The sequence below is a fragment of the Muntiacus reevesi genome, chromosome X (genome assembly GCF_963930625.1).
Source record: "Muntiacus reevesi chromosome X, mMunRee1.1, whole genome shotgun sequence".
NCBI classification, from domain to species: Eukaryota; Metazoa; Chordata; class Mammalia; order Artiodactyla; family Cervidae; genus Muntiacus; species Muntiacus reevesi.
Genome location: NC_089271.1, coordinates 9,821,605 through 9,835,061, shown reverse-complemented (window position 1 = coordinate 9,835,061; position 13,457 = coordinate 9,821,605).

The following is a 13,457-nucleotide window of genomic DNA, read 5'->3' as shown; positions in this document are numbered from 1 at the left end:
TGGTCCTCCTGACATGGCTACTGGCTTTGCTCAGAGCAAGGGGCCCAAGAAAGAGAAGCAGAAGCCACTTTAGCTTTTAAGATCTTGCATCGCAAGTGGCATACCATGACTTCTCTCATATTGTAGGGGTCATGTACACCAACTCTGATACAGGACAGAAGGACATCACAATCATGCATGGCTACTGACATCACAAGAGCGACAAGACCAGATATGAGGGACCACTGAAGTAACAGCAGCAGCCATGAAGTAGTCTGATCAAACAATCTGAAGTTGAATCTGATGAAGTCTCTGCTCCCATCTACATTAGTAGGAACTGGAGGAGCCTAAAAAACTAAGACTTCCCTGGTGGTCCAGTGGGTAAGAACCCACCTGCCAAAGCAGGGTACACAAGTTTGATCCCTGATCTGGGAAGATTCCACATGCCACAGAGCAGCTAAGCCTGCAAACCACAACTAGTGAGCCTGCAGGCCAAAACAACTGAAGCCCACACACCTGTGCTCTGCAACAAGAGAAGCCACTCCAATGAGAAGCCTGGGCACCACACCTAGAGAGTAGACCCTGCTCTCCACAATTGAACAAAGCAATGAAGACCCAGGGCAGTCAAAAATAAAATTCATTAATTAATTTAAAAAATGATTGAGTCAAATAATCTGAAGTTTGACTTGGGTAGAAGACACCAAATAAATGCTCTTATCTTCTTTGCTTTAATTTTATAACAGATGTTGTCAAAAGATATCACTATCTTACCTTCATGATTAATATTCCTGCCCTAACTCTTCAAGCTTTTAGTGTCAAAGTAGATCCATTTACTTTCTTTTGGTGTGATTCAATATTCTTATTTCTATAGCATTACTTAGACTGACACATAATTCACATATCATAAAGTGCACCCATTTAAAGCACACAATTCTGCAATTTTTAGTATATTCACAAAGTTATGCAACTATGACCACTATCTAATTCTAGATCAATTCCATCACCCCCACAAAGAAATCCCATATCCATTAGCATTCCCTTCCCAGAGCCCAACCCCCTCACCCATGTCCCCCTCCTTACCCTAGGCAACTATTAAATCTATTTTCTGTCTCTACGGACTTACCTATTCTGGATATTTCTTATAGATGAAATCATATAATCTATACATTCTTTTGTGACTGGCTTCTTTCACACAGTATGATGTTTTCAACGTTCAGCCACATTGTAGCATGTATGAGCACCTTGATAATTTTCATGGCTAAATAATACTCCATTGTATGGATAGACCACATCTGTTCATCTCTTTTTCAATTGATGGACATTTGCACTGTTTACACTTTGGGGCTATTATGAATAATGCTGCTATGAACATTTGTGCACAAGTTTTTGTATGGACATATGTTTTTCTTTTGGGTAGATACCTAGAGGTAGAACTGCTGAGTCCCATGGTACCTCTGTGTTTAAATTGTTGAGTAATTGCCCACACTTACATCTTCCCTGTATCTACTCCACTCAAGGTCTTACTGGACTGGCTTGCCTTGTTCACATGTTCCTCCTCAACCAAGCACCATGATGGCCAAGAGTCCGTGAGGAGCTGACTGGCCAGTCTGTGTCCTTTGCCCAACCTTGGAGCTGGAGAGGAACTCACTCATCTCACATACAAGCCACAAGCCACGGGGGACAGGCAGTAAGGAAGTGGGGTGGCCCTCACAGGAAATGTGAGGAAGGGGCAACAAAGGAGGGAGAAGAAAGCAAAAATGCCTGCCATGCTGGCTTTCTATGAGTACAGATCTAGCCGACCCAAAGTAATGACGAATTGAGAACAAGATATAATCTACTATGATTTTTTTGCCTCTGTCTGGCACTTTGTACAATAGCTTGCATGCCGTCAAAATCATTTTTAATACTTCCACAATTATTCCTGAAGCAATAAATCTCATTCCAAGAAATTCGTAAAACAAGAAACACCAGAAAAGCAAATGAGGTTAAAATTTCAGTGATTTATGTTTTTTGTATACATATGTAAACATGCATTCAGACAAAATACTTATTAACCAACTAGAACATTTCAAATTTGACTGGCTCTCAAATTATACCTAATTTGTTATTTTGGAAAAGTCTGGTTTTCTGCCATCAGGTTGACATTTAAAGGCAGGACCTCACTCCATTTCTTGCTTTCTGTTGACATAATAGTTGCTATTACCTAGTACCTGTTTATACTTTATTTTGTCCAATATTTTTAAATGCTTCCATTTGTCATGGCATTTTTACATGGTGTGATAGCTGGAATTTACTTCAAAAACTCTGACAGCAGTACAAGAAGCTGGTAAAAGTATGGATAAAAAACATTGGCTATGAATTGATAATGGTTGAAGCCGATGATCATACCCGGGGGCTCAGTACTCTACAGGGTCAACTTTTGTATATGTTCAACATTTCCCATAATAAAACACTTAAAAATAAACATTTTCTACTTGACTTTTCTAGATATAAGTCAAATTTTTTAGAAATACTTATTTTGCAATTTTCATTTGAGCTGAAAAATCATTACACCATCCTTTTGTTATAAAACATAAAATATATATCATTGGACAAATTTTCTCTTCTTCCTTTGTCCAAGAGGTACCGTGAAAACATGTATTTATGTTGGAGTCCTATGTGGAAAGAATGTCCTTGTTATACCAATGCAAAATGAGTATTACAGAATCGTGTAGCAATGAATGCCCAGTTAGACCATTTAAATTAATGTGATGCAGAGCAGACTCCATGTTGACAAATTAGCTACAGAACAACCAACTATGAAAAATGGTGCCACATCAGAGGGGCCCAGGCATCAGTTCTTTGTCAACCTGTCCATCATGAAGGCCAATAGGAGCCATGTGCCCTGAAAGCATGTGATGTTACTCAAGCTGATGGGAGGCCAAGCCACGATTTAGCAAATCTCCAGCAAAACCTATGTGATTGCCACAAATCACTATGTATTATTTCTGTAACGCTGCCTTAAATAATGCTATTCTTTACTGTTTCATTTTTTTTAAACCCTATTTTAAGATGATTAAAATCTGCTCAGATGCTCTTTGGCTGACTTGATCAAAATACACAATTCAGTCATCAACACTGAAAACAATATGCATTATATTGCTCTTCTTGCATATCCTGATAGCACACTAATTCTGTGGTGTGTCCCTGGAAAAGATTTGATTTGGTTCATTTAGATAGAGGAAATGGGGGAAACAGGAAACTATCCTTAGGAAAAGAATACCCTTAAGATTATTGTTTACAATGAGATGCTAAAGATAAAATCATCGGTTTGGAAGTATTGAACAGTCTACTGGAAAAATAATTTCTCAACAAGATAGACTGGGAGGTGTCCACGGAATGCCTCTAGATGTGTCTATGAAGGCAATTAGGCTAAAAAGTCGACAGCCAATTGTAACGTGTTCATTTTCCCGTCAAGGTCCACATCTTTATGAGGGGGCAATTTCCACAGTAATCTAGGAAATTGAAATGAAATAACTGTCATTTCTAAGTCTTCAAAAAACTCATTACTGGCTCTTTCAAACCATTCTGTGCCTTTTAGAAAATATAGGAAGAGGGTTTTTCTGTTTCATAGTGGATCCTTGATTCCTCTCTCAAGCCTTGAATCGCCAGTATCAGCCATCAGCTTCACAAGCATATTTAATGTCTCAATTTTAGTCTCTCTAAAGAAGATACTTCAACAGATGGTTGAAAAGGAAATAGGACAAGAATCAAAGGAGATGGTTTCAAAAGGAAGCTTAGAGAAACTAACCCAATGCATGGTAACTTCATATGGCTAAAAAAAAAGTGCCAGTCAGCTGGCTGGTGGATGAAATAGAATAAGGTCTGTGCATTACCGTGGACTGATTTTCCTTAAGGAAGTAGAAAAGAGAAACAGCCCCTCGCAGAGATCCAGGCTCTGTGCTGGGTTCTAGAAGCCTGATCTCCGCAATCAGAGGGGCAGAGCAGAGCCCACCTTCAGGCTGAGTGCTCTGGAATTGAAGGAAAAAAAAATCAGAAAACGAGAAGATAATACATAGGAAACACCAATCTGAAAGAGCCAAAGAGGAAGGCAAAACCACTTCCAGACAAAAGGTGTGAGGAATGAATTCTATATATTTTTCTTTCATTTCTGAGACAGTTCCTGGAGAGATTCGTGGTGGCTGCAGGAACTGAGAAGGCACTTTCTGTGGCAGGAGGAGGAGGCAACAACTGCTATCCTAGCCATGCTGAAATTTTCCACCTACAGCACCTCTCGTGTTGTCTATGCAAAGCCATAGCATGCCCAATGCTATTCTAATCAAACGATGAGGGATTCGTGGGAGAAGCTGAAGGAATTCCATCACACTTACAAAACAGACAGTCACAGCTGCTCTCCAGTGAAGTGTGGGTTTTCTCGACCCCCTTCATGCATACAATAAGCACACACCTCCAGGGGAGGGTGTGACAGTCTGATCTCGGGGGCACACGCAAACAGTGAGGACAAGACCGCCAGAGCTCTTACAGGCTGAGAAGGAAGCCCAGAAGGCAGCACGAGCTTTTCTGTTCTGGTGTCTCAGACACAGGTAGAGAAGAAACCACCATGACCTAGAATGAAATGGCTGTAAAGGGCAATATGATCCGCTTGAAAAACAGTTAAAATATTTACTTTTTAATAGATTGCATAGTGTTTTGCTTCCCTATTCTAATTTCAAAAGGAAATACTTCGCTGTGGCTTTAATGTAGGTCACATTGCAGCAATGAGAAGAATGGTATATCTGATTTATATAATGCAGACACATAAAAATAGATGAAAAGAAGTATCTTTGGTGGTGAGGAATGAAATTCCTTTCCCTGAAATCCCCTGTACTTTTAAATGGCATGCAAAACTCCCCCAAAACCCCCTCCCAAAAAACAAACCAAAAAAAAAAAAAATGGTGTGCATACTAATGAAAAACTCTCCACAATTCCTACCCACATATGGGCATGTGTGGATGTGAAAAAAAACCAACCATGACCTCATACAGCAGAAATGTATCATGAATGAAATATGAGATATTGAGGGATTACAGAAAAGTGCAGAAGTCAAAAAAAAAAAAATCAGTCACTACAAAAAAGTGGGCAAGAGGGTTTTGGGACTTTCCTTTAGCTTCATTATTTGAGAGCCCAAGAACTCAACTATTTGGAGTCAAAGGATAGAAAGCTACTGAGTGTATTTTGAAAATTGCAACTATCCCTCTGTTTGCCTTCTGCTTACCAAACAGGATTTCACATTATCAAATACCCTTTCCCTGAAGACATTAAGTGATTTTATAGAATCTAAAAGGCAATGGTAATCAAGTAAGGAAAAAGCATGTATCACTCTCAAGTCATAAACAGATTCTACAAATGGTGCTTGATGCTATTAGCATGGGGGTGATGCTAACGGAATAAAAATAACAAGTACAAACTCACTACTTGTTCATTATTATATTAACTTTAGTTAGTTTCAGATAGTTTATGTGGGTATTATCAGCATCTGAAATCTCCTTCCTAGATAATTAACTTAAAGTCCTTTAGAAAGCAGGAAAAGCACTACAGAATTTCTCTAGACCAGAGGCAGCAAAACAGCCTGTAGGACAAATCCTACCCACCACCTGCTTTTTGCAAAGATGGTTGTACTCGAACCCAGAGCTATCCACTCATGTCTACATCGTCTGTGGGCTTTCATTATCTAATGGAGCAGCTGCAGCAGCAATTGTATGGCCCAGAAAGTCTGCATTATTTACTATCTGGCCCTTCACTGACTGATGCACTAGAAATTTCATTATTTATCCTCACTGTCCCCAAGGCACACACAAATACACATACAAATACCAGCTAGGTAACATTTCAGTATCTAGGGTGTCATTTAACTGAACGTAATTCATGGGATTTACTTTAAGTTTTGACAGAAAGTCTGCAAATGGGGCCGTCATGCCGTCCTCACCTGTGTTGCATTCTGCTTTCTCCACCAAGACACGGAGTTTGCTTTTTCTTCCTCTGAATCTGGAGTAGCCCTGTGACTGGCTTTGACAGCAGAATGTGGTAGAAGATGCCTGGTGGTTTCTGCTTTGTTCTCGGCACCATGAGCCACCATGTCAAAGTGTCCCCCCTGCTGGAGAGGAGCCACCAGCCCCCAGACCGACCAGGCACCCCAGGCTTGAGGGAAGCTTGGTGTTTTCAGCCCCACCTGAGCTCCCAGCTCAAGGCAGTCACAGGAGTAGCGCCAGCCAGCACCATGGGGAACCATGTGACAGTCTAGGTAACAGACAGAGTGGTGAGAAGGAATACTGTTGTTTGAAACCACCAAGCTTTGTCATTACACAGCAATCAGAGCACTCAACTTACTGTTCTGATGTCCCATTTGGTATTTCAAAACTCAGCTACTTTGAAAGATTTCTCAAACAAGCCAACTCCATCATGTTTTTTTAAAATATATCTTCAAAGCAAGAAACATTCTGTTCAGATGGCAGTGTGAGCAGGTTGGATGAAAAATGTCTCTCCTAAACTACAAGTAAGACATGGAGAATTCTCTAAGCAAGAGTGAAATAACCTGGCAACAGCAATAAGACATAAAATATAATCATACCCTAACACTGCTAAGATTTTTTTTTAATCCATCATCTTATGTCAGGGGTTTTAGAATCTCATGTTTGAAGAAAAGTTTTTTTTTTTCCCATTCTACTTGTCTTATTAAACAGAAAACAGGTCAGGAGAAACAAACACTTCACAGAAACCAAAACCATAGCTGTTGAATAAGTCAGCTGATGAGAGGCAACTTGTAATTGACTAGTGATAAAAGGGTCAAAGTTGATAACTCCTCCCAGAAAAAAAGAGAAAACAATGGAGAAAAGGAAGGCTATGGAGAAGAAACTGATACAGACATGAGGAGGACAGTCCACCTGGGGTCAGAGAAACGTGGAGCAGGGAATTAGATTTCCCAGGGAACGTGGAAAATGGTGTTTAAGCAAATATAATTTAAATGTCATAGAACAGGGGCTTCCCTGGTGGCTCGGTGGTCAAGAATACACCTGCCAATGCAGGAGACTCTGGTTCCATCCCTGGGTCAGGAAGATCCCCTGGAGAAGGAAATAGTAACCCATTCCAGTATTCTTGCCTTGGAAATCCCAAGGACAGAGGAGCCGGGGTGGGGGGGGGGGCTACAGTTCCTGGGGTCACAAAGAGTCAGACATGACTTAGAGAACAGAAGGACTTCAACTAACCTTTGAAATACCCTTGCCTCAAAGAGGAGGCTGGAAGAAAAAAATCCAAAATGACTGTGGCACCTGCTATAGTGGTGGGAGGATGGATGATATCTTTCCCCCTCCTTTGAAACTGTGCTTTGATATGTCTCTGCCTTTCAGTTTTTACCTTGGTTTTTATTTGGGGGGCTGAAAAATGTTAGTATCACATGATTAAAAAAATAGGGGTAGGTTGGTTTAATAATACAAAATAATAACCTTATATAGATGAACCTATCTGCAGGGCAAGAATAGAGACACAGACTAGAGAAGGGCCATGTGGACACAGCAGGGGAAGGGGTGGGCGGGACAGAGTGGCATTGACATGCATCCACTACCACGTGTGAAACAGACAGCTAGTGAGAAACTGCTCTATAATTAGCACAGGGGGCTCAGCTCTGAGCTCTGATGACCCAGAGGGGTGGGATGGCGGTGGTGGTGGGAGGGAGGCTTCAGAGGGAGGGGATACATGCATATATATATATATATATATATATATATATATATATAGGTGATTCACTTCCTTGTACAGCAGAAAAAACACTGTAAAGCAACTTTACTCCAATTCAAAAAATAAAATTAATAATAACCTTAGCATTTTTAGAAAATGATTTTTGAGTCTAAGAAGGATGAAGAAAATTAAGCATAAAAAGAAATATATTGGAAAAGAAAAACAGAGCCTTATTGATCAATCTAACTGCAAATTTCTTGTGGGAAACCCCCCTCCCCCATAAAAGTGGTCACTTTGACAAATAAAATCAGTTTTAAAAAGAGGAAAATGCCTCCGAAATAAATTATGAGTGTTAAAATGAGCCTAACAGAGGACTTCCCTGGTGGTCCAACGATTGAAACTCCTGTTGCCACTGCATCGGGCATACCTTCCATCCCGGGTGGGGGAACTAAGATCCTACATGCCACGAAGTGCCGTCAAAAAGCAAAAAATTAAATAAAAGTAAATGGGCCTAACGACAACTACTGAAGAATAACTCTGAAAATGTAAACAAACAGGCAGGCACAATCTGAAAATGTGGATTGGGTTTCGTAAACTTTACCTGTAAAGCAACAGATAATACATATTTAAGTCCTTGTGGGTAAAAGACAAAGATAAGTTAATTAAGGCTAACACATGCATGGGAGCGGGCTTTCTAGAAGCATTTCCACACGTAACCAGTGAGAGTGTAAATCACAATAATGCGTCTGGAAAGCAATTTGGCAAATGTTTCAAGAACTTTCCAAACGTGTATAACGTGTTGATACCTGTGGAGCAGAGAGCGCTGCTATTCGGCTGCTGCTGGGACCAGGGGTTTGAGAAGGGGCTTCTGAAGGAGGGTAGACCTTCAACAAGGATGCTTCTGGAAAGTGCCGAGAGAAGGCGGAGGCTGCAACCCGCTGCGGCTGCCAGGGCGAGGCGCCCTCACGTCCGAGAGACGGGAAAAGCGAGCGCAGCAGGACGAAGCCCCGCCCACCTCCGTCTTCCCTCTCCAGTGCCCTCTACTGGCGGCAACAGGAAGCAAAGCCAGCACAAGAAAAAAGGTGGTTTGCCAAGCCCCATTTTCAGCAAAACAGAGGACAGCAGAAAGCGGTGCATTTGAAATTGCCAGATAAACACTGAAAAACTGGCAACACTTGAAACCCTTTTTAAAAAATTTCCTTAAGGGTACAAGATGTGCTGGATATTTACCAAACCAGAGCCTTGATTCCAAACATCTTCAAGGGCAGAACAAGCTTCCCTGGTGATGCACAGGGTAAGAATCTGCCTGCAATGCAGGACATGCCAGTTCAATCCCTGGGTTGGGAAGATCCCCTGGATGCCCACTCTTCTTGCCTGGACAGTTTCATGGACAAAGGAGCCTGGGGGTGGGGGGAACTACAGTCCATGGGGGTCACAGAGAATCAGACATGAGTGAGCAAAAATAGATATATAGGTGTTTCTTTTAGAGTGATTTCTGGGTGCAAGCAGTTTACTACTTCATTATGATTTTAATCATGATGTGATCGTTCTGACTTGGAAGTTTTACACTTGATCTTAGCCAAAAGGCCGAGAAGTGATGGCTTGGAAGTTTTAAGGACAAAGATGTAGCTTTCCAGTAGTTTAGTTTTCCTCATTTTTCTATACAAAATGCATGAAGGCGTATTACTTCTGTTACTTCTAGTACAAACCAGCAATTCTTATTGCCAGTTATAAGAGTTTTAAACTAGCAGCTGTATTAGAGTGACTATAATGTAACCTGGCATAAATCAAAAAACCTCAGGCGGCTCTCAGATATGGTTACACATTGAAAGCCCTAGGGTGGTGCTGACATCATCCTGTCATGATCTGCCAGTCTGGACTGAACCCAAAGGACAAAGGGTACACACAATTTGTTGAGAAGAGTATTTATTGGGAGGATAGGCTTCTTGTGGACTGATGCACTTTTGACAGGGGATGTGTAAAATCTAAGAACATTTAGCTACTTACTCTGTAAGCAACAAGGAGTATTGTTGATTTTCTCCTGGCTACAGAGAGAATATTGTTTGACCTAACCTTGATTGTACCATGGTTCAGTTCAGTTCAGTCCTTCAATAACGTCCAACTCTTTGCGACCCCATGGACTGCAGCATGCCAGGCCTCCCTGTCCATCACCAACTCCCGGAGTTTATTCAAACTCATGTCCATTGAGTCAGTGATGCATTCAACCATCTCATCCTCTCTCTTTCCCTTCTCCTCCTGCCTTCAATCTTTCCCAGCATCAGGGTCTTTTCCAGTGAGTGAGTTCTTTGCATCAGGTGGCCAAAGTATTGAGGTTTCAGCTTCAGCATCAGTCCTTCCAATGAATATTCAGGATTGATCTCTTTTAGGATGGACTGGTTGGATCTCCTTGTAGTCCAAGGGACTCTCGAGAGTCTTCTCCAATACAACAGTTCAAAGCATCAGTTCTTCAGTACCATGGTATATTTACCATATCATGTCTCGGAATGGTAAAAAACAGGTTTTAAAATTTGTCCTCCCTCTCAATTGAGAAAACCAAAGAACTGGCTTGCCCTATGGACTAAGGAACCCATGGCCCCTCAGAAATTATCTAATGTGGTTCATTTGCCCAATTCAACACAATATTTGAAATATTTTTCAGGTGACCAATCACCTCCTTTCCATAATACCTGCTTGGGAACCAATGAGTGAGCAAAGTAGCAGACCATCACCTCCTACTCTGCTTTTTACCACTGTGAAGTTAAGTTTTTATTTCTAATTTCTATAAGCCCATCAAAGAACAATCCCCAGTACCATCTAAAAACACTGTTGTGGGGGAGGGCTCGATGTCAGATGAGGTAATGTGGAGAAAGTTTCAAAGAGACTTCAAATTTCCATCCATTTTCTTTTCTTTAGCTCCCTGTGTTTTAAATGTCTCACAGGACAGTCTCCTTGAAATTTAATACCCAGGAACTCTAGTAAAGCCAAGTCTCTGTCTAATGGGGTAACTTTAGACTCTAGAAAATGTGGGGGGGAAAACCCCACGTGTCTAAGCATCCCACAATTCTGGCTGTATGACCTAGAGAAGGACTGGTTTGAATACAAGGACGATGCACAAGGGCTGGTTCTTTGCAGCGTTGTTAGTTAACGGGGGCTTGGAAACAATCTGAATGTCCAACACTGGGAAAGGAATTAATACAGAATGGCATATCCACATGACAGACTTTTTTTCCATCTATTTTTATTAGTTGGAGGCTAATTACTTTACAATATTGTAGTGGTTTTTGTCATACATTGACATGAATCAGCCATGGATTTACATGTGTTCCCCATCCCGATCCCCCCTCCCACCTCCATCTCCACCCGATTCCTCTGGGTCTTCCCAGTGCACCAGGCCGAGCACTTGTCTCATGTATCCAGCCTGGGCTGGTGATCTGTTTCATCCTAGATAATATACATGTTTCAATGCTGTTCTCTCGAAACATCCCACCCTCGCCTTCTCCCACAGAGTCCAAAATTCTGTTTTGTACATCTGTGTCTCTTTTTCTGTTTTGCATATAGGGTTATCGTTACCATCTTTCTAAATTCCATATATATGCGTTAGTATACTGTATAGGTCTTTATCTTTCTGGCTTACTTCACTCTGTTTGATGGGATCCAGTTTCATCCATCTCATTAGAACTGATTCAAATGGATTCTTTTTAATGGCTGAGTAATATTCCATGGTGTATATGTACCACAGCTTCCTTATCCATTCGTCTGCTGATGGGCATCTAGGTTGCTTCCATGTCCTGGCTATTATAAACAGTGCTGCGATGAACATTGGGGTGCACGTGTCTCTTTCAGATCTGGGTTTCCTCAGTGTGTATGCCCAGAAGTGGGATTGCTGGGTCATATGGCAGTTCTATTTCCAGTTTTTTAAGAAATCTCCACACTGTTCTCCACAGCAGCTGTACTAGTTTGCATTCCCACCAACAGTGTAAGAGGATTCCCTTTTCTCCACACCCTCTCCAGCATTTATTGCTTGTAGACTTTTGGATAGCAGCCATCCTGACTGGCATGTAATGGTACCTCATTGTGGTTTTGATTTGTATTTCTCTGATGAGTGATGTTGAGCATCTTTTCATGTGTTTGTTAGCCATTTGTATGTCTTCTTTGGAGAAATGTCTGTTTAGTTATTTGGCCCATTTATTGATTGGGTCATTTATTTTTCTGGAATTGAGCTGCAGGAGCTGTTTGTATATTTTTGAGATTAATCCTTTGTCTGTTGCTTCGTTTGCTATTATTTTCTCCCAATCTGAGGGCTGTCTTTTCACCTTGCTTATAGTTTCCTTTGTTGTGCAAAAGCTTTTAAGTTTCATTAGGTCCCATTTGTTTATTTTTGCTTTTATTTCCAATATTCTGGGAGATGGGTCAGAGAGGATCCTGCTGTGATTTATGTAGGAGAGTGTTTTGCCTATGTTCTCCTCTAGGAGTTTTATAGTCTCTGGTCTTACATTTAGATCTTTAATCCATTTTGAGTTTATTTTTGTGTATGGTGTTTGAAAGTGTTCTAGTTTCATTCTTTTACAAGTGATTGACCAGTTTTCCCAGCACCACTTGTTAAAGAGGTTGTCTTTTTTCCACTGTATTTTCTTGCCTCCTTTGTCGAAGATAAGGTGTCCATAGGTTCGTGGATTTATCTCTGGGCTTTCTATTCTGTTCCATTGATATATATTTCTGCACATGACAGATTTTTACACAGCAATTAACAGGACTCAATGTGTGTCTGTGTGAGAACACAAATTGATGCAGTTTTGTATAGGTACAAATGTATATTTATACATGTATCTATACATGCAAATACGAATCTATGTGTTAAAATATGATGAAGAGTCTAAGAGCAGGAAGTTCTATGTATACAATATCTGTCCACACTACACTAAACTCAGAAGGATCAAGGATTAAGATTCAGGTAATGGTAAAAAAAGAATTTTAGCCAAATCCAAAATGTTTTACTTCTTTTTCAAACAGTGGCTGGAAACAAATCTTACACAATAAAGTTAATTTTATGGTGAAAGTGTATTTTATTATATTCTCCTTTCAAGTTTTCTTGCAAGCTTTAAATTTTTTACAAAATAAAACCCAGGTTGTGCTAGCTACACGATCTGGGATCTTGAGGTGCGTTGCTGTCTTTGTCCATTCTCTCACTTGGTACCTGGTTAGAAGCAAGAGCAGGTACATGTTCCTTTGGTTAGCTGATGGCTTCTGAACATGCCAGAATTTCAGCCATTTCAGCCAAGGCAATGGACTTCGAGCTGTTCCATAGAGAGTGTGCAAAATATATAGGCACTTTGCTGGATAACTGACCACCCCCAAACAGTGACTTAAAACAATAAGCATTTATTTTCAGTCTGTAATATATGGGTCAACTGGGTGGTTCTGTTAACCTAGGATGGGCTTGGCAGATTTTGACTGACTCGTCTACGCATCTGTGGTGGGCTGGTATAGGCTGGGGGTTGGTTGGTCGGTCCTTAATGGTTTCACTCACATGTTGAGCAGTTGGCTAGCTGTTGGCTGAGTAATGAGAATACCTAGGCAGCATGTTTCTTATCATCCAGCAGGTTAGCCCAGGCTTGTCCACATCTAAGAAAGAGAAGGGAAGTGAATCAATTCTGGCACATTTTCTTGGCCAAAGCAAGTCCCCAAGCCAGCCTAGTTGGTGTTTTCTATGCAGGGAAACAGCTCTCTCGTTGAGATCTACTCAAAGTCAGTCTTACACACACACCCCA